This window comes from Ambystoma mexicanum, chromosome 2p (genome assembly GCF_040938575.1).
Source record: "Ambystoma mexicanum isolate Mex_15411 chromosome 2p, UKY_AmexF1_1, whole genome shotgun sequence".
In the NCBI taxonomy this organism is placed as follows: Eukaryota; Metazoa; Chordata; class Amphibia; order Caudata; family Ambystomatidae; genus Ambystoma; species Ambystoma mexicanum.
In genome coordinates, this window is record NC_090923.1 from 627,323,083 (window position 1) to 627,343,877 (window position 20,795).

Genomic DNA, 20,795 nt, shown 5'->3' on the forward strand with positions numbered 1-20,795 from the left:
TATCTGTTGCAGAGCTACAGCAAGAAAATGAATTCTTACAGATCTTGTTAGACCAAACAGTGAAAAACTTTCCTGCGCCTTCTGACAAGCCTTCTAACACCGCAACAGCTAAGGACATATCACTCATTGTGGGAGACTCTAAACCAGAATACGCTGTTGCCAGAGTGATATGCGCAAGATCAGCTTGGCAAGCCCCCCAGAATGCTGGAAAACCTTATTTGACAGGACAAGGCAGTCATTATCCTGAGGTTTGTGCATCTGGTCCTGGGTACAAAAGACCTATACTAACCATCGGTTGTCTAAATGCTTCCACAGTATCTACTAACCAAAATAACCCTAAGGTCAGTCTTCCCATTGCTGCAACCGAATTTTCTACCACACCAGCTTCTGAAGCTTTAGATCAAACAAATGATACTTACCTGCTACAAGAACAACTCCTACGCCTTAAAAGAAAGACTGAAGACCTCTATGATGACTTTGTTTATTTGCATTATCAGAATCTTATGAAGGGACACAAGTTACTAGACCATCTGACACTATGTCCAACACCTGACATCTTATCTTTAGAGATCGACATGATAAGGCCTGGAATTGCCACGCAGAAAAGGATACAGACTTATACCAAGCAGATGGAAGACCTAAATGTAGCATATGTATCCCTTCTAAAGACTGACACAGCTCTTTCATCTTCCAGCCACAATAACTCAGGTTGTTGTACTGACAGAAAAGAATTAACTCCTCCGGTGGTTCAAATCACTCACACAGCCATAACACCACAAAACAAGGGTGGTCTTCTAATTGGAGATCCCTCTGAGTCAAAGGATGGTTCCGCCCTCACCCTTGCCTATTGTCCAGTACTCACACTTACAACCTCTTCTGAAATGACAACGGCAGCTGAAGAGACTGGCACAGTTCACACCGAGCATGCTGAGTTGGCAAGCGGGGCTTGCCAAAGTGTGGCTGTGCTATCAGACAACACTCTTGAGCAATCAACATCTTCAGTTTCTTCGATACCCCCTGAATCGCCAGTGGTTGTGGTACCCGATCTACCAGTAGTTGCAACACCTGAACTGTCTGTAGCTGCTACAGCACCCAAACTTCCAACTGCTATTCATGATCCTCCTGCTGCTATGGCTCCTAAACTCCCTGCCACATTTGAGACACCTGAAGTCCCTGCTGCGAATCTTGAGGTTGCTATAGCTACTGTGATTCCTGAAGCTACCGCTATTTCTGATGCTCCCGATGCCCAGATTTCTACTTCCTTCGCAGCTGTGCTCGCTGCAGCAGAATCCTCTGCTACACAACCTGATCCCGCATCACCTTCTCTTCCTGATCCCTCATCCGCCATGCTAACTGTTGCAAAGTCAGTGAAGGGATTCCCTGTTAAGACTACTGTTCCAGTTGTTCCTGCTGGTGTATCCATAGCACTAAGACTGCCAGACTCTACTCTACCAGTCTCAGGTGCGTTCCAGCCTGCTGGTTCTCTCATGGCACCCACACACCCAGTTGCTACAGCCTTGATACTCTCTACAGCCATTCAAGATCTCACTGCTGCTGTAACCTCTGAACTGTCTACTAATCATGGGAAAACCACCGCTGTGACTCCTGAACTATCTGCCGCTCACCCTAACGTTGTCATTGCTGCTCCGGATGTCTTGGAAAACCTTCCTAAAGCTACCAACTCTGCTGTACCTATGGCTCCACTTTCCAGCACCATACTGTTGCCCGTCAAAGCAAAATCTATCATGGAGCCTGCAGCAGTTTTTCGCAGTTCCTCTCTTCATGCACACACATTTGGGGTCTGTGTTCCAAAGAATTCGTCTATTCTGATTTCTACATCAAAAGTTCAGAACATTGGTACTGTCTCTGTCATTCAAGTCTCTCACCTTGCAACCTGTTTCTGGTGCTTCATGATGTGCCTTTTTGGATTAAGACTCTTGTACGGTGTGACAGACATTCTTCCTGTAGGTCGGTCTTCGGGGAGCCTGGAGAGGGGCCTGGAGAGGGGCATACTGTCACGCCTGCGCCACGGGCTCATCCATTTACGCTCAATATGGACTATTTGTTTATCATTTATTTACAACAGACTCTTGGATCCATCTATATTTACTTTGGGAACTTTATTTCCCATTTGCGAGACTTTGGTGCTTTATTATTTTTTCCAACAAACTACATATACCACAATGCACCTGGCTACAAGCATCGATTCCTGGCTGTTCCTATTGGTTATCAAAGGAACTACACCCCCCAGAAGCCCTAGGGTCTTGCCCTGCCTCCACCAGCCCAGGAACAGAAAGGGAGGTGGCCGATTGCCTGCAGGTATGCTTAGCCAGGTGCAACCAATTAGCCTGCCTCTGTGCTGGGCTAGGCAGTATAAAGGCTGCTGCCTGCAGTGGCTCAGCCTCTTGCATCTGAGAGTCCTTCCTCCACCTTTCGCGTCTTTCTACGGATCTTTGTATGCTGTTTACCATCTCTCCTGCTTGGATCCTGCCTTGCAGCTTGCTACACCCTGCTGCCTACAGCCCTAGCCTTCTGGGCTCCCTGCCTCAGTCCAGCTCCTCTGGGCTATCTGCCTTGCAGCTTGCTACACCCTGCTGCCTACAGCCCTATCCTTCTGGGCTCCCTACCTCAGTCCAGCTCCTCTGGGCTTCCTGCCTTGCAGCCTGTTACACTTCGCTGCCTCCTGCCATTGCCTTCCAGGCTCCCTGCCTCACAGCCCTGCTCCTTTGGGCTCTCCACATTACAGCTGATCACGCTCTGCTGCCTTCCAGCTTCCGCCCTTGCCCTGCGGGCTCTCTACATTTCAGCTGATCACGCTCTGCTGCTTTCCAGCCTCAGCCCTTGTCCTCTGGGCTCCCTGCTCTGCAGCCTGCCTCACTCCGGCTGCCTTCAGCCCTTGTCCTCTGGGCTCCCTGCTCTGCAGCCTGCCTCACTCCGGCTGCCTTCAGCCTTTGTCCTTTGGGCTCCCTGCTCTGCAGCCTACCTCACTCCAGTTGCCAACGGCCCTTGTCCTCTGGCCTTCCTACTTTGCAGCTTATCACGCTCCGCTGCCTACTACCTATCTTTTTCCGCTGGGTTCTCGGCCTAGCAGCCCGCTACAGTCCTCTGCTACCTTCTACGGTCAGCGGCCCTGCCCTAGAGGGCCCACTCCTTGCCGCCCGGCCCTTCTGGGTTCCTTACCGTGCAGCCTGCTTTACTCTGCTGCCCTAAGCCCTTTTCATCTGGGCTCTCTAACTTACAGCCCTGCTCCTGTGGGCTTGCTCATTGCTTTCCTGCTCCTCTGAGCTCTCAACCTTGTTCCTTACTGTCCTCTGCTATCCTATCCTGTTACACGACTTTCCCTTCATTTCCTTCTGCTAGTTTGCTATCACCTCCTTTCCTGGATTTGTCTGTAGTATCTTCTCTTGTACTGTGTGTAGACCCTTTTGTACAGAGCTTGTCTGTTGGTTCCCATCAGTCAACCTCTGCCCCTTCCCTTGTTTCGTTTCTACATTACAGACACCCATAGCTGCTGTTCCAAGCCATGAGCAAACAGCGTGGGCCTCTGTTATAGCAAACTGTGCAGAAGGCTAGAGTATTTCCTAAGGTTCGTGGAATACTCTTTTCTTAGATCTGCATACACCCCAAGAGGGAATTCATTCTGTACCTTTTTCCCTTGCTACTCTGGCCTACTGTTTGTTCTCTTTCCTCTCTGCTGTGTGTGTACTTATCTGTCCACTTTATTTTGGCACAACCACCCAAACCCTTTCTGGGTGTCTTGTGCTACTCTTAATAGAGTGCCATCCCTGACAGAACCCAAAACACCTCCCCTAAAAACAGGAGGCTGAGCGAAATTCCAAGCTCGTCAGACAAAGGATCTCCGGCACGGAAAAAAACAGATTTACTTTCCATTATGTCCGCACTTACGATTGCATTGAACCCATTTGCAAAACTTTATGAATCCATGCATGAAGCACTTAAAGACAATACCACTATGATAAGCAGCATGAAGGACAAACTCACCTTTATGGAGGGGTTCATATCTGCCGTGGAGCTAAACTCGAACAGGTCAGAAGCGCTCTTGGAATAAAAACTGAAAAAAATGGAAAAAAAAATGGAGAGCATCTTATGCACGCACCTAAGAGCAGCAAGTGACCCCCCCAAAGGAACGGATTCTAGATACACGCAGACTTTGCCTAATGGAAAGCACCATGACATGGCTCCAATTTTTGAGAAACGGCCGTCAAAGCCGATTACACCGTCTTCAAATTCCAGCCCTTTAGCGCAAACAAATGGGTGTGTGGAACACTCCAAAGAATCGGACACTGTAAGCATATGGACAGTCCCAAAAGATCCGAAAGATACTAGGCCGGTACAGGGTTGTACCAAGGCAGTAGAAACCCCCGTGAGCCAGCCACCGAAGCTGAGTGCCACAATTCCACCATGCGACGAGAAAGCCATTAAACCCATCAATCCGGATGCAACTGCGGTGGCTTATCTGTCTCAAGATCTCCTAGAAATTTCCCAGCATGTAGAGGCTGAAACGCTGCGCCCTGGACCTACATCTAGTCAAGAAGATTTGACCGGCGCTACACCTTGCCCAAATCACTCTCAGAAAAAATCGCAAATTGGTAGTGTGGAAGGCCAAAGTAAAAGCGGCAACCGGTGGCGTAGTCCACGATCGAACTCGCCAACTATAGCCCTCGGAGCTCTTAAGGATCTTGAGACAAAAGAAAATGCTTCGGCCCGGAAATCAGCTAGAGACTCCAGCTCAAGACGCAGAGAAGGACAAAAACAGGGCAGGCCCCGAATCCCTTCGCACAAGGAAAGGAACAGATGGCATAGAGCTGACCATAAGGACCGAATTAATCTGGAAAATTCAACAATCTACAAGTTAGAGCAAATAACAGCCAAAGACAGCTACCTAGTTCTCAACTGCAGGACAGTTCTAAAAATCTTGACCAAAATTGAAAAACTGCGACAACTAACTTCCGACGATATAATTCTTGTTGAACCCTACCATAGAGAACACAAAGCAAAAGCATTTCTCCATGTTAAAAACAAGGCAGCAAAAGAACTTAGGGCTGAAACGGAAAGGGACTTGCGCCGCGTAGGCCTGAAATGTCAACAGATACCGAAGCATCCAACACTCAAATCATCTAGCGACAGACCGCAGGGGTACATGGTGAATACTCCATCTAAAAAAAACATTCATGCGGCTCGGCCAGGCGAGGATACCGGAAGGAAAAACATGAGGAACCAGCGCACTGAGGAGCAGACGGAAAGCCGACGACCGCTCAAAAAGAAAGGGGTGCAATACACCGACACAGAAAACGGCGTGACAAACACAAAAGAGACAGATGGCGAAAAACGCTACCAAAGGAAGCCCGACGTGTCCCCTCGGGAGAGAGAGAACAACGTCCACTCAGCAACTAACCCATGGAAGTGGTTTTCAGAGACTTTCTCTCGCCAACACAAGAGATAGCAACGATCGCCGTGTGCCATGAGAAACATGTTTTGCCAAGAGATTGATGTACAGCAACCTAAATTCAGCACTCTTCAAATGGCATCATGGAACACGCGGGCCTTCCACCATTTAACTACCCCGAATGACGCCAACCTGAGTTCCTTTGATCTTGTATGTCTCCAGGAAACCTGGCTTCTAAACAAACCCATATTCAATGGATTTGAGATTGAAGTATCTCGGGCAACAAAGTCTATTGCAGGCCGACCCTCAGCGGGCATATTGACTGCCATCCGCCTGGGTTCGGGTCTTACCCCGTTGGGAAAGATTGCTGAAGGCTACGGTATCCTTGCAACACTGGCATCTTGGCAGCACTACGACCAATATCACAACTGCTGGGCGAAGGCCGAAATAGCCATAATAAATCTTTACTGGAATCCTGAGCGTACCAGCTGCAAAGACTTCTGTAACTCCATAACTTCAATCATTGATGAGTCCAGAGTCGACCGAGGGGTCGTAAATCTGATCATATGCGGAGATCTAAACACCAAATGTGGGCCCGGCATTGTGACCACCAAAAACACCCTCCCACGCCCGTTGCAGGAAGACCGAGGCCACGCGTGGTCTAAACTAATGAAGTCTCGAAATCTGCATAACACGGCAGCTCTTCAAAAAAACAAAAGCCAAATTCCTACATGGGAAAGACCAGGGGCATCAGCAACCATCGACCACATCTACATCAGCGAAGGTCTAATCCCATTCTTTATTGACTTTAACGTGGTACAAACCACAAACAGCGATCATAATCTTCTTAAATTGTCATGGGGTGGAGCTACACAAAAAGAATCTCACTACCACCACAACATTGAAGCAAATAACCAACAAAACCGTTTGAGATTGTCCTCGGACAACATAAGAAGTTTCGCGAAAAATCTAAGATCGAAATACGATGTCGCAAGCAAAGTCTCAGCGTGCGAAAGGCCTGAATACACTTCGCTTGTAGCCCCGCACATAGTAAAATTCTCCAGTAAATCTCAAGTCTCAGTGAATCACATCCACTCTTTCAATCAAATGATCACGGAAAGGCGACAAGTAGCACGGAAACTTAAAAGACTGGCCATTAAGGAGGGGTCTACTGAATCCTGGACATCGTTCAAAATGGGATAGAAGCTCTACAAAGGGTGGATAAAACAATATCGTGCCACCTTATACCAGAAGGACGCAGAAGTAATGCAAACTACGCTGTTTTCAAGAAGATCTAAAGACTTCTGGGCCCTGCTGAAGAGCGCAAATGGCCTGAAACCGCCTCCAATTTCCAACTCGGTGTCAGAGCAAAAATGGATCGCGCATTTCTCAGAGTTATACCGACCACTGTCAGCTACAGTCCCTGAGTCGACAGGGCATCCTCCTGAGGCATGGATGGATCTTTCAAATCCACAAGAAATCTCCAGAGTTATCAACAACCTGAAAGTCTCCAGGGCCCCAGGCCCAGATGGGCTGACGAACTTGGATATCAAAGAACACCTGGACATTTGGTCCAAGACAATCAGCAACCTCTTTTCCATCTGCCAGCGCCGGAAACAGATCCCTACAACCTGGACCGAAGGCGTCTTGGTCCCAATTTTTAAAAAGGGAGACTCAAGTCTACCAGCAAACTACAGACCGATAGTCCTCCTGGACATAATTGGCAAAATCTTCGCCTCTCTCCTGCTGTCCCACTTCAAGGAATGGGCTAGGTTCTCTCCAGCAGCGGACACCTTCCAGACGGGCTTCTTAAAGGGTGCAGGCACGTCAATCAATCTCCTAATTTTGAACATCATCAAGGCAAAGGTTAAGGACGGAGCTCCGAAATCTTCATGGCTATGATAGACCTCTCCCAAGCATTTGGCATTGTTGACGGAGCCAAGCTATGGGCCAAACTAACAGCATGGAATTTCCCAAACCGCCTCTTGGAACCTATAAAAGCCCTACATACAGCTACATCATTCCGGGTACGGCTCAGTCCTCAAGGCACCTTATCAGACCAAATCTTTACTGGACGGGGAGTGAAACAGGGATGCCCCCTTGCTCCTGCTTTATTCATAGCTTTCATCGGAGATTTCCAGGTGTCAGAGAAAACAGTGAGAAGCTTCCCCCCAAAAGTAGGAGCGAATCAAGTATCAAGGTTGTGGTATGCGGACGACTTAGTCCTTATGGACCAAACTGCAATAGGTCTTCAAAGACAGCTTTCCAGTCTGGCTGAATATATGGAAAAAAATAACCTGCAAATCAACATCGCCAAAACCAAAATCCTAACAATATCCAAAACAGTGGGAAGGAAAAAAAACTCACACAACTCCTGGTTTCTGGAGAAAGCAAAGATTGAAGAAGTGACGGAATTTAAGTACTTGGGCTTAATGCTAGACAACACCCTGAGAGACAGATCACTACAAAATGCCCTGTGGAGCAAGGTAAGAAATTTAGCAGCTCAGCTACGTGTGATCGATAAAAAGTTTGGCAAATTTTCCTGGAATGCAGCTCTGCAATTCTATAAAGCAAAAGTTGTGCCGGCACTAACTTATGGGACGGCAGCAAACTTAAACCTACCCTCTGAACCTTGGACCCAGTTAGGTTTCATCTGGAAATCAGTTCTAGGTCTCCCTAAGTCGGCTCCAACACCAGCAATCCGGCGTGACCTAGGGCTACAGTCCCTTGCCTCCGTGGTGACTCAAATCGCGTCCCAATTATATGGAAAAATCCAGGCACCAAACACCATGCCCATCTACGGAATTATCCTCTCTGAAATTCGAAAAGGGTCCTGCAAACCGCTCACTACCTGGGTCGATACGATTAAAACTAGTCTTGAAGAAATATCATGCACTGAAGACTTTCTTATCTCAAATCCAGGCCGTGTAAAAAAAAAACTACAGCAACAAGACTGGATCAACACGCTGGAGCTAGCACAGCAATATAAGTCTCTAAAGCATCTTCCACCAACCCATAACAAACTAAAAGAACCCTTGAAATACTGCAAGAAATTCCCGGAGAAAAATTTAAGAATGATCTATCTCCGTGCGCGCCTAAACTTACTACACACTAGGGAAATTCTAGCAGCAAGATCTTCAATGCTGAATTCGGACTGCTGCTTATGCGGCGTCCCGAATCAAGTGGAAACAGTCCGCCACCTTCTCATGAACTGTCCTGCGCTATCAAATGAGAGACAAGCATTTATGACACCACTTATCAGTGACCCACTAGCCATCGACGAAGAAACCTGTTGGTCCCGTCTGATGGCAGGTGATTCAGCCAGATGGTCAAGAACTGCAGCTAAATTTCTGTCGCTGGCCCTGTCCAAAGCCAACATAGTTGCAAGTGGTCCCTAGTCAGCTACGTCTAGGAGGCTTGAGACTTTCAGGTGGGACTGTTCGGCAGACCCCATTTATGCCCGCTAGACCTGATTACTCGTCTCTTGACCCCCTAAGTGGTGTGATAATGCGTCTATCTTTTCTAATTGAAATTTAAGCAACGCATTAAAGAGAGAAACAGAAGCAGACTTTTTTACACTTTTGTAAAACCCAATAGGTTAAAACAAATAAAAAAATTAGAAAAATAAAGGGATTTTCACAGCAAAAGTGGCCTGTCTGTGAATGTCAAAAATCTCTGTGCAGCAGAGCTCTGCTGTGATGACAGCTGTCAGGAGCCTGCCTGATTACACTTTAACATGTATAAACTGAAATCAAATGTTTGCAATCTAAGAGGCCTGATACTGATCGTAACCCATCTTGTAATTGTTTGATCCCATGGTTTAAAATCTTGAATGAGAATTCTAGCTGCTATTTGAAACCACAAGTTTGTTTATGCTAAGGGAAAATTCAACAGAAGTAACAATTAAAATCAAGCCTGGCTGAAACTACCAAACTGGAATAACAGCTTTCCTCACAGAGGGAAGGCCTTTCCCCTCCGCAGGAAATCACACTGAAGCGATAATTATAGGGTTTGGAAAGAACCTGGTCTACAGAGGCAAAAGGGAACAATGGACAGCTGCTGCTAAGGAAATGCGAGGTGCGAGGACAGTTGTAAATGGCCTCTGCCAAGAGCAAACAGGGAGGAGACTGCTCCTGGACTGCAGGGAGACAAAAAGAGGCGGACCCAAACAACTATCTGTGGCTGAACATTAACAAAGAACATTTTGTTTAAAGATTTATAACTTGCCAGTTAAAATTGTGAAAAATACAGAAGAAACAGATTTGTGAATCTAAATCTTGGCTGCACGTTTCAAGAGGCGGCAAAATCGTGTGACATGTTCTGAAAAGAAATGTGATTTTACACAAAATGTATTTCTGCTAGAAGTATGAAACTTTATACACGTATGCCCATGTTAAACGTGCACACTTGTAGAAATTTGCTAATAAATAGGACATTGTCTTCCTGATGAAAAGGGCAAAATTCTGTGAAAAGGAGAGATAAGATCCCACAGCTACAGGGTTTTGAGGAGTAGCTGCTAAATAAAATATGTAATCTGTATATGTGATTCTTATAGAGGTTGCACATGTGTAAATATGTATGGTGCCAAAAGTAGATTTTGTGTTAAATGGGCTGGGGGTCGATTCTCAGCCTCATAAAATCACACCATAAAGGTGACACTCTGTTTCTATCCTCCTATCAAGGCAGAGATTAGACTCTGACCCAATCACCTGTCAAAGGGGCGAGTTTAGGCTAAACCAGCCCACTCACCCCTTATCATAGCATAAATAGAGACAGCTCACCACTCAGAAAAACAGACAGATTCACGCACTATCCTGATGCTGGCGGAGCACCCTGCTGCTGAACTTTACATCTTACTTGCTCCAGACTCCCGAAACCTGGCAAAGCAGAAACCCATTGCATAGCTGAACCATTTTCAGCTATGCCTCAAATTCCAGAACCAGAAACCCACAAACCTAAGGGGAAACATCAAAATACAGCCGGGCTGCACTGTACTGCTTGCCTGTTGAAAATAATTATCATCAGAACCAAGAAGGGCAGATCCAATCCAGTCCTTTGCCATGCTGTGACCAGAGTGCCTTGCAGATCCAGTCCAGTCCTGTGCCGTGCTGTGACCAGAACGCCTTGCTGATCCTGCCCGGTCCGATGTGCCCAGCCATCTGTCCTAAAACCAGATCCAATTCCCTGACCAGAATCTTGACGGTCCAGAATTCTGACGGTTCTGTTTAAAAACATATCTAGTGAGTATCTATAAGAAAAACTGTGTCACTAGCATATGTACCTTGCTTATTCCAGTCCCTATCTTAAACTCATCCTATCTTGTATTCAGAACCTGTATTGTTAGGCATATTTTTGAATTGTCTGAACTCTCTATCCAAACCTCCTATCTTCCTCCACAACTAGCACTTTTAAAACTATCTTTGCGCTAATCTTTTCTCATCTGTAGAAGGCGAGTTTCCACCGCAGGCAGTCATTCTGATCAAGTGACTGTGTTCCTGGGTGGCATTCGTTTTGTTCATAGTGATCCTCTGGTGTAAGAAACCCTTTTGTCATTTTAAAAGTGCATTCCTGTCTTGAAATGGGGAAAATCTTCCCCGTGACCAGCCCTTGAGAGCAAAAATTACGCAATTCAGCCCAAAATACAGGTTCTATTGTGCTGAGCAGTGAACTCATGCTAGTGACAAATGACACCTTCAAAAACGTTTAGCATTTATTCTAAACAGTGCATTTCAGCAACATCTTGGGATTCAAGTTAGAGAAGATTACAAAACACAAAACTTAGAGAAATACAAAATATAGAGAAACATAGAACTTAGAGAAACATAGAGAAACACAGTCTTACGCCCCTTCAATCAGCACTGGGAGACCCTGGCCATCATAAGCTAGCTGTTGCAAGCCCCGCTCAGAGGACAGCGCTGCAGGGTGCCGACAGAGCAGCAAGTTCCGGACACTCGATTTTGCTCGAACCAAGTCCACAGATCGATCTCCCACCTGAGTCATGTGGGCATGCATTTTTATAATCTCTTGCTGTCAGTCCATGACGCACAGTTCCAGAACTTTCCCTGTGCAAAATATAGGCTTGCTCATGGAAAAACCCAACTCTGTGAATTTCCACTATGCTCCTTTCTGTGCCCCTCCCTGCTTGGAGCCCATCTGCGTGAAAGCTCAGGAATGTCTTATCAGTGCCTTCCCAGAGAAAGAGGATTTGTTTACGAAGCCATGCAGGGCTACAGTTAGAAAGGCAGAATATTCTAAGAGAAGCCCAGATGAATTAACCCCATGTGAGCAAGCTCTACAAGGCATGCACTCATAGCTTAGTGTTCATAGTGCTTAAGATTGGCTATCTAAGCGCTATATAGGTGCCATAATGTTCCAAACACTCCAATAATGTCCATTAGCTACAGAGCTGGGGCCTTCGCCCTGCCTGTCTATCTACAATGTATAATGTGACCTACCACCCCTACTAGGCCTGCATATTCCTTGTATCTCACTACTGCGTAACGGAGGTGCTACAACAGACTACTGTCAGCATTTTTGGCACATACTTTGAATAAACTATTGGCTTTCAGCGGCTAATGCTGTCATCTAAAACCCTGATTGGCAAATTTGCAATTTTGTGTATCACTACACTCCACCCCTATTCAAAGTGTGTGCGACAATGCTGGCTAATACCCATCAACATAGTATGTAGTGCAGTGATAGAGACCTTGGGGCTCTGCAAGAGGTTTAAGCAAACTATCTTCTAGCGGTTAGTCAGCATGGCAGGCAAGGTTAGTAAAAACACTACCTAAACAAAAATGTGCACAAAGTGAACAGTGACATATACCCTTGCCAAGACCTGGCCTACACAAAAATACCTACACAAAGTGAACATGGACATTTACTCTAGCCAAAACCTGGCCTACACAAAAATACCTAAATAATTATTGTATAACTTATTGTCAGTTAAAAAGCAGCATGCAGTTAGAATGTCAGGGCAATCCGGTGTAGTCTAATCTACAATGCACTATTGCATTTATGTATGGTTACCAATTCTAAACCTGGCAGCCTTTTACTCTAAGGGCCTACCCTCCCCCTGATCCCAGGGCATTCAAACGTGACTATGGGCTGTGTGATTATACACTTCCCCCATGTATGTGGAATCCAACCAAAAGCCATCTAATTTCATTAGCAAGGTGAACCCATGGGCACCAGGTTACCTTATATAAAAACAATTCTACTAATTTGCATTAAAGCATGGCATGTGTTATTCATGCAATCAAAAGCAAGCGATTTGATCCATATGTTTGCTGGTAACTGTAGCTCTGTGTGCCAGTGGGTTGAGGATGGTTGCCCCCACTCGGAGCGAAAAGCCAACTCCTGCTGATTTAACAATGTTTGCCATAAAGTGCATCGTGTGTATTTAGCAGTCTTGTTGACCTGCCCTATGGCAGAAAAAATGTCTTCATACCTAAAATTCTGCCATCTCCAGTGGTGGCCAATACTTGTAGCAGTGTTGGGCGTATCAATGGGCCCCACTAGGCCAGAAGTCTTATAGCAGAGCTGGCATCAGAACCCATAGTGGCTAGCTTATTGTGCACAGTTTCTATGTCAAAATCGTATAAAGCTCCTGTTACTCCCCGCTGCTCCCGCAATTAATGAATCTAGCTCCTTAGCTACGCGCACTCTGGTGATGGGCCATAGAAATTGACTCCATTTGTAGCAGCTTGGTAGTACTAAGGAAACATTGCCGCGTGATAAATATATGTCTAAGTGTATCACTGTAATAATAGAGGTGTGCATTACCAGCCTACAATTTAAATGTTGCCTTACTACTGGAAAATCTAACATGTTCACAGTTTCTACCTTGTGTGACTTGGAGAATACCCTTCTCCAAGTGGGATGCCTACCATATACAATATTAGTTTTAGCTACAAACACCATACTACCATCCGGCAGTGGCTGTTTCATCGTACCATTGTGTGAAATGCATTTAGTCAAATTATAGTCCATAAAATCTTGGCGAGAACACTTGCTGCAGCTCTTGGTCAGAAAGAAAACAAATCGTTGGATCCATTCACTGAAATGTTTGGGCGTAGGATTTCATAAGCACCAGTCATATGAGTCAGTGACAAAAGATGCCTGACAATGTGCCAGGCCAGTACGCTAGCAATTCCATGTGGCTACTCATTTGTAGCGCTTTTCCAAGGAATTATACTAAATGTCTACAATCAAAAGGTGACTCTTTGCATTAGTGTGCTGGAGACAGCTGTCCCCACAGAAACATGAAACTGGTTGGTTTAACACAAACCGTGTCACACATTGTGTCATAAAATCAAATATCAAGTCAGTCTTAGTTTCATTTACCCGCCTTAAGGCTGGCTGTAAAAGTATTCAGTGTTTCAAAGGTTACCATCTCAAATTAGAACTCATATACTCGGCAGCATTACTACAAATTAAGAACCTTAACCTACGCACAGCTGACTTTGGTGTGCGCACTCATTTTATCTCAAAATATATTACGCTCCTGCTTGCATAATCCTGCTGCCCCAACAATTCATAAATAATTTTCCTGCCTACGTGCAACGTAGTAGTTTTAGAAAAGGCAAAACATCTCTGGTTAAAGCAGTTAAGTTGGAAGAGTAAAACATTTCGTTTTTTCAGATTCATCTCAAAAATGCATTTAAAAAAACATTTTTCAATGTGTTAGCATTCAAGTGCTGTGTCACACAGCTGTTTGTGGTGCATGATGTCATAGTCCACAACCCATTGTCCACAGTCCTTTAAACAAGAAAGGCAAAACATATCAACCAGGTTATTTCCAGCAACTGAATCATTTGAGTGTGCATCAAATGTTTGATAACTAGCCAAGTCTGCACCGTGCCAGTTCAGCAAAAGTTATTACTCTGTTGGACACCTTTCGCAGGTTGCAGAACAAATGTCCTCATACGTCATGCATGTTAGCAGCATTGAGTGCGGTGCAGGACAGGTTCAAAGTTCACATATCATCTCGCAGTGACTCGCTTTCTCTGAGAATGCGTCTGCTTGACTGATCATTGTCACCCGCAAATTGGCCAGATCTACCCCAATCATGGCACGCAACTGTCTTGGTTTTTTGCCTAGGCAAAATACAAACAGAAACTGGTTAGGATTTCATCAAAAGTACAATGTCATTGTTCTTCACGTTAGGATGTCATCAAAACTACAATATCAGCGTTATCCACCCCTTCTCTTAACACTTCCCCCACCTTCAGCAGTCTCATCAGGTAACTACACACTTTATCATTGCTACCACAATTATTGGTCACCCTTCTTTGTTACTGGGGGATTATTTGCACTCAACCATACGGGGTGTAGCTGCCTAATCACAAACTCATTTGTGCAATGCGATCATAGTTGGTCAATGGTACCTCAGACTGATCTGTGATTTTACAAAAGCCATATAATAAGTACCCAGGTCACACTTCTCAATGGATCAATGCTTTTCTTTGTCACCAGAGCGATCACGAATGCCAGGCGCCAACTTGCTTCCAGTGTTTCATGATCTTGATTTAGGTTGCCCTGCTGGCATCACTCCATATTTCAAAGGTAAAGTCATTCAGTCCAGTACCGCCTGCAGTTGCACAAGCAGCTTTGTTTATTTTTCTCCATACAGCTAGTGTCTTTCAAGCCTCTGGTTTTCCACTTGTCATTTTCCCAAAGCGTGTCTGCTGATTTCTTGGGCCACCCCTTTGAGAGCGTTAGTCTAAATCAGTTCCTTTATTTGCTTCAACAAATCATTCATTCTTGCACTAAGCCGTGAGGCTTCTGGATCATGGCTAATGTGCAGTGTTCATGTTATACTCCAAAGCCCCGCTCTGCATGTTGTGTCTTGCAAAACGGCTACCTTTGTCAGTTTTGCTTCCATCTGGAACGCCATAATGTCTTTGTCAGTTACTCCAGCCCTGGCAATGTAGCTTGCATTTTTGCCAGCTGTGTATTTTCACTTCTCAAAGCGCCTAGAGGTTTCTTCTGCAGTGCACAGCGCCTTACTTCAGTTCACATCACATGGAGTACTGGGATGCAGCTTGCACGGCAATGTCTCTTCACTTCACATCACATGGGGCACGGGGATGCAGCTTGCAACGCAATGTCTCTTGAAATGGGCAGCTGTCTTTTCTTATCCCATTCATAGATGCACATGTTCCCCAAATGTTCAGATACATGCGCCCATTCTGCATGCAGCATTTGTTTTCCTTCCAGTGTTGATACTGGGCAGATTCTTTACTTCTGATCAGCTCTGTTATTGCATGCCAGTGTCAGAAAGCATGCATACATCAGCATGTGTAAGGTAGATTGCGCTCTTTTTCATTTTCTCACTCACTGCAATTATTGCCTTCGGTCCAGTTTCAGCATTCTGTCTTTGCATCCCCCTCCTCAGTTTTTGCTCACACTGACGGTGTCTCTCACAGGGGATGGAATGCAGGAATGTCATTGTTTATCTTTCCTGTGCACATGGCAGCGCCATACCAAGCTGCAAGCTTATCTCTTTGCCTATAACTCTTAAACTGGGGTGGCTTCACTGGAAGGCACTCGTTTCAGACAGTTCACCCAGATTAACTGTTTCCTGCACTGCTCCAGCAACTCATAAAAACTCCCATATCTGCCAGCTTTTATAAACACCATTTTACTGAACAGGAGCACGGCATTCTGCTTTCCTGTCTTCCTCCAACAGTTTTTTTTCCTTCGCGCACCTCGCCCAAGACAGTGCAAGTTATCTTCAAGGCACAAGCTCTGCACAGCAAGACTCTTATTTTCAAAAGAGGCACATTTCTTGTCATTAGATTCAACTCCATGTAATTTTGCAAAATGTCTTTTTAGCCTGTTTTAAACTGATCAATGTCCCATGTAAAGGCATACATTTTTCTTTTTCCTCATAACCTTGTAGTTTGGCTTCACAAATGTAATGTGCGATTTTTAAAAAGAACCCGCAACCCACTAAATCTTTGTGCTGTCTTATCACACACAGATTTTTCATTCTGTTGTACCATTGCCAAATTAAAACCAATTGTTTCAGTAAATTTAAAACATGTCATGTGTAGTGCAGTTCCCTGCACGTTTTTCCTGCAAGTGCAACCCACACTCTAGATGGCTTGTGGGCTGTTAATGTGTCAACAACATTTTTCACCATGTATCACAGTCAACAAGTCACTATTTCCAAAACATACATCACTTATAACGCAACAGTACTTTGTCTTTTAGCAGCAAATCCATGGCATAGCATGGGCACAGTCACATACTCTAGGGGCAATTTAGAAAATATAAATTGTCTTTTTCCCCCAAACCATTGCAAACTGATTCTGCAATTTCAAATCAATACACAAAAATCGAAAATTCATATACCATTCACTCACTTTGTTTTTTAAGTGAGTCTCTCACCCATTGTAAGCATGGCACAGCTAAAATGCAATGTAGCCATTTTAGTGTGTTTCCTTAAACAGAATTCACCACCAGCGCATGGAATTTACAGTTGCCAAAAAACAAACCCTTTAGGCTCTCAACACAGATGTTACTCTTTCTCCTAAACTCTGCTCATTCCCACGTTATCTTCAGGAATGTCAACACTTCAAAAGCATACATTTAAAAGCGAACCTTCGCCTCCTTACATTACAGCCCCCCACTCGCTAGCACACTGGGGCTGGATCACAATGTCTAAATTACTATTCACAATTTGCATGTCAAATCCTCGCAACTGTTTTCCTGCCCTCATGACATAATAGAGTTGAGAACTCCATCTCACTTTGCATTCCAAATTACAACTTTAAACTGGGGAAACCGCATGATAAAATTCTTTCCTAATTGAACATAAATCTTTCTTGACCATTCATTGGAGCGCTTTAAACATAGCCATTTCCCGCTTGTTTATCGCCTTGTGCTCCCTGGCATCGTTCCCAAGCAGTAAGTCAGCCACGACTGATTTACTGAAGGGGAAAGTCTTAACCACACAAGCTATCGGCCGCGGCAAGCCGACACCAACGTGCTGTGTTTTTTGTGTCTCAGAGCTGCAGTGAGACCACCAAGGAAATGCGACAGCCTGCTCATCACCCTGGACTGTGTTCTCTCACACAATTTGTCATTTCACAGCAAGGCACTGCTCTGCACATATCCCATCGCTGCCACCAAATGTCTTGAAATGGGGAAAATCTTCCTCGGGACCAGCCCTTGAGAGCAAAAATTACCCAATTCAGCCCGAAAAACAGGTTTCTATTGTGCAGAGCAGTGAACTCATGCTAGTGACAAATGACACCTTCAAAAAGTTTTAGCATTTATTCTAAACAGTGAATTTCAGCAACATCTTGGGATTCAAGTTAGAGAAGATTACAAAACACAAAACTTAGAGAAATACAAAATATAGAAAAACATAGAACTTAGAGAAACACAGTCTTACACCCCTTCAATCAGCACTGGGAGACCCTGGCCCTCATAAGCTAGCTGTTGCAAGCCCCGCTCAGAGGACAGCGCTGCAGGGTGCCAACAGAGCAGCAGGTTCCGGACACTCGATTTTGCTTGAACCAAGTTCACAGATCGATCTCCCACCTGAGTCATGTGGGCATGCATTTTTATAATCTCGTGCTGTCAGTCCATGACGCACAGTTCCAGAACTTTCCCTGTGCAACATATAGGCTTGCTCATGGAAAAACCCAACTCTGTGAATTTCCACTATGCTCCTTTCTGTGCCCCTCCCTGCTTGGAGCCCATCTGCGCGAAAGCTCAGGAATGTCTTATCAGTGCCTTCCCAGAGAAAGAGGATTTGTTTACGAAGCCATGCAGGGCTACAGTTAGAAAGGCAGAATATTCTAAGAGAAGCCCAGATGAATTAACCCCATGTGAGCAAGCTCTAAAAGGCATGCACTCATAGCTTAGTGTTCATAGCGCTTAAGATTGGCTATCTAAGCGCTATATAGGTGCCATAATGTTCCAAACACTCCAATAATGTCTATTAGCTACAGAGCTGGGGCCTTCGTCCTGCCTGTCTATCTACAATGCATAATGTGACCTACCACCCCTACTAGGCCTGCATATTCCTTGTAGCTCACTACTGCGTAACGGAGGTGCTACAACAGACTACCGTCAGCATTTTTGGCACATACTTTGAATAAACTATTGGCTTTCAGCGGCTAATGCTGTCATCTAAAGCCCTGATTGGCAAATTTGCAATTTTGTGTATCACTACAATTCCTGTTTTCCATTCTTGTGCCTTTCTCGAAAAGCGACCTCCACTAAAACGTCCATAACTCCCTCAGTTTTTGTGCTAGAAATAACATTTCAACTTCTGCTTGTAGCTAACATCCATAGCTATAAATGGCATATAAATCCATACAGTTCTCCCGTTATTGCGATTATCGCGCAGTGAAAAGTTTGCCACAAATTTTCGTTTGGGGGTTGAGGGGTGTGCAGGGGGAACCTTTAACCACAGTGCTATCCGATCTGAAACCACACACAAGTATTATATTCTGTGCTCCCTGTTACTCCTTGTGTACTAAAGAGATCATTCAGTGTTACGTCACCCCATTGGTGATTGTTGTGTACCTATTAAGACATATTGTTATAACATTTTAAATACATGAATAACTCTTTACCTTTGCAAACCAGCCTGATTCCTTGTTCAGTGTGACCGGGGGTTCCAGGAGGAGGGCGTGATATGAGTGGTATATCATTCAGAATAAAGAACTTTTAGACAAAAATAAAAAAGGATTTTCAGTTGTGCATTACATGCTAGGCGTTGACTTGGGTGTGTGCCGGATTGAAATCACTTACACAGCTCCTTTTAAAAGGCCTCTTGCCCCTTGTTGGGTGTGTATACCAAAAGCAGAGTATAGAGCTGCCCGTATAGCATACCTTTGACCCCTGTATAGCGTCCTCCTGCAACTGTATAGAGTCTCTAGTCCAATGAACGGAATCTCTCTTGCCAGAAGAATTGCTGTGCCCCATCTTTTCGATCGACTGGAAGCTAGAAATTGCTTTGGAAAGTTATTGTTCAGCAGGTGGACAAAGTCAGATGGGACCAAATGAGTCTCTTGTAGAAATGTCACCGAGCTAACCAGATCTTACTCTTACGTCCCGTCCCCTTTCCTCAATACTGCATGGGTGTCCCTCGCTTGGGACAGGTGACAGAACTTTTTTCACCACAAAAATCTTCTTCCCTTTCAAATTTAGAGGCGTGTGGGTGTGCGGCCCTGGGAGCAGGCGCACCCCTGACTCTGCCCACCAGCGCCACTCCCCAGTCCTCTTCTGTGTCAACGGGAACTGACCTCTTTCACCAGCGTTCCTTGGTTTGGCTACAGCCTTGTAATTCCACGCGCTCTTCCCCGGATACTGTCTTTTTTTGTCTTCTGTCTTTAATCAGGTATTCGGTCCTCTGGTGCCACACTCCTCCCCGGTGCATGTCGACGTCCTTGGGCTTCAGCAGGTGTCCAGCCTGCGAGGGGCTCTTCCCTTGTTCCGACCCACACGCACTTTGCCTTCGCTTGCTTGGCCCCGACCACGGCTGGATGGCTGTACCACCTTTGACGCGCATACTCCACGCACTCTGAAGAACAAGTTAGCTCGGGGGAGGGAGCTCTTCGAACGATCGCCTCCCGAGGACTTGAACAGACACAAGTCACGGCTTAAGGTAGGGCCTCTCTTTTCATCAGCACCCTGCAAGGGCGACTCCTTTCTGAGGAAACGTCTGAGCGGGAGGGACCGTCCAGGTTCTAACAACAGCACAGATACCGAGGCTCTGTCAGCTACCGGCCACCAGGCCGAGGGTCACTGGATCCTACCGGTGAGGTCACTGAGGGACTGCAAGGTTCTTTTACTGGGTCTTGACCCAAGGGGCTACGCCCTATTACCAGACAAATGTCTGAGGGGGTGTCTGCATGCAGCACCACTGACACACCAGCACTGGTACCGATGCTCATTCAGCTACCGGCCGCCAAGCCGAGGGGTCTTTAGATCCTTCCGGAGACAGTGCTGAGGGACCGCAAGGTTCTTTTACTGGGTGTCCACCTGAGGGGCTATGCCCTACTACGGGACAAATGACTCAGGGGCCACCTGTACACAACACTGCTGGCAACACAGCCAAGGGCAACACGCCTACCAGGCCTCGTCCTGAGGTGCAGGGTAGGCCTCAAGCTCCACTGCCAAGAGTTCAGGAGGAGACCGGGCCCAACGAGGCAAGCACCACGACACAGGCCTGTGGCATGCAGCTTGACAAAAATGGCTGCCGTGCAAGACAAGATGGATGCTAGTCTGACACCAACCCCGTTCGGGGAGTAGGTAGGAGATCGAGTGTCCAGGTGGGACTGGTCTTCGCCAGGTGCGTGGCTTACAGCTTATCCTTATCCTTCAGCGTTGCAGGGCAAAAATCCCCCGTGACCCGCAGGAC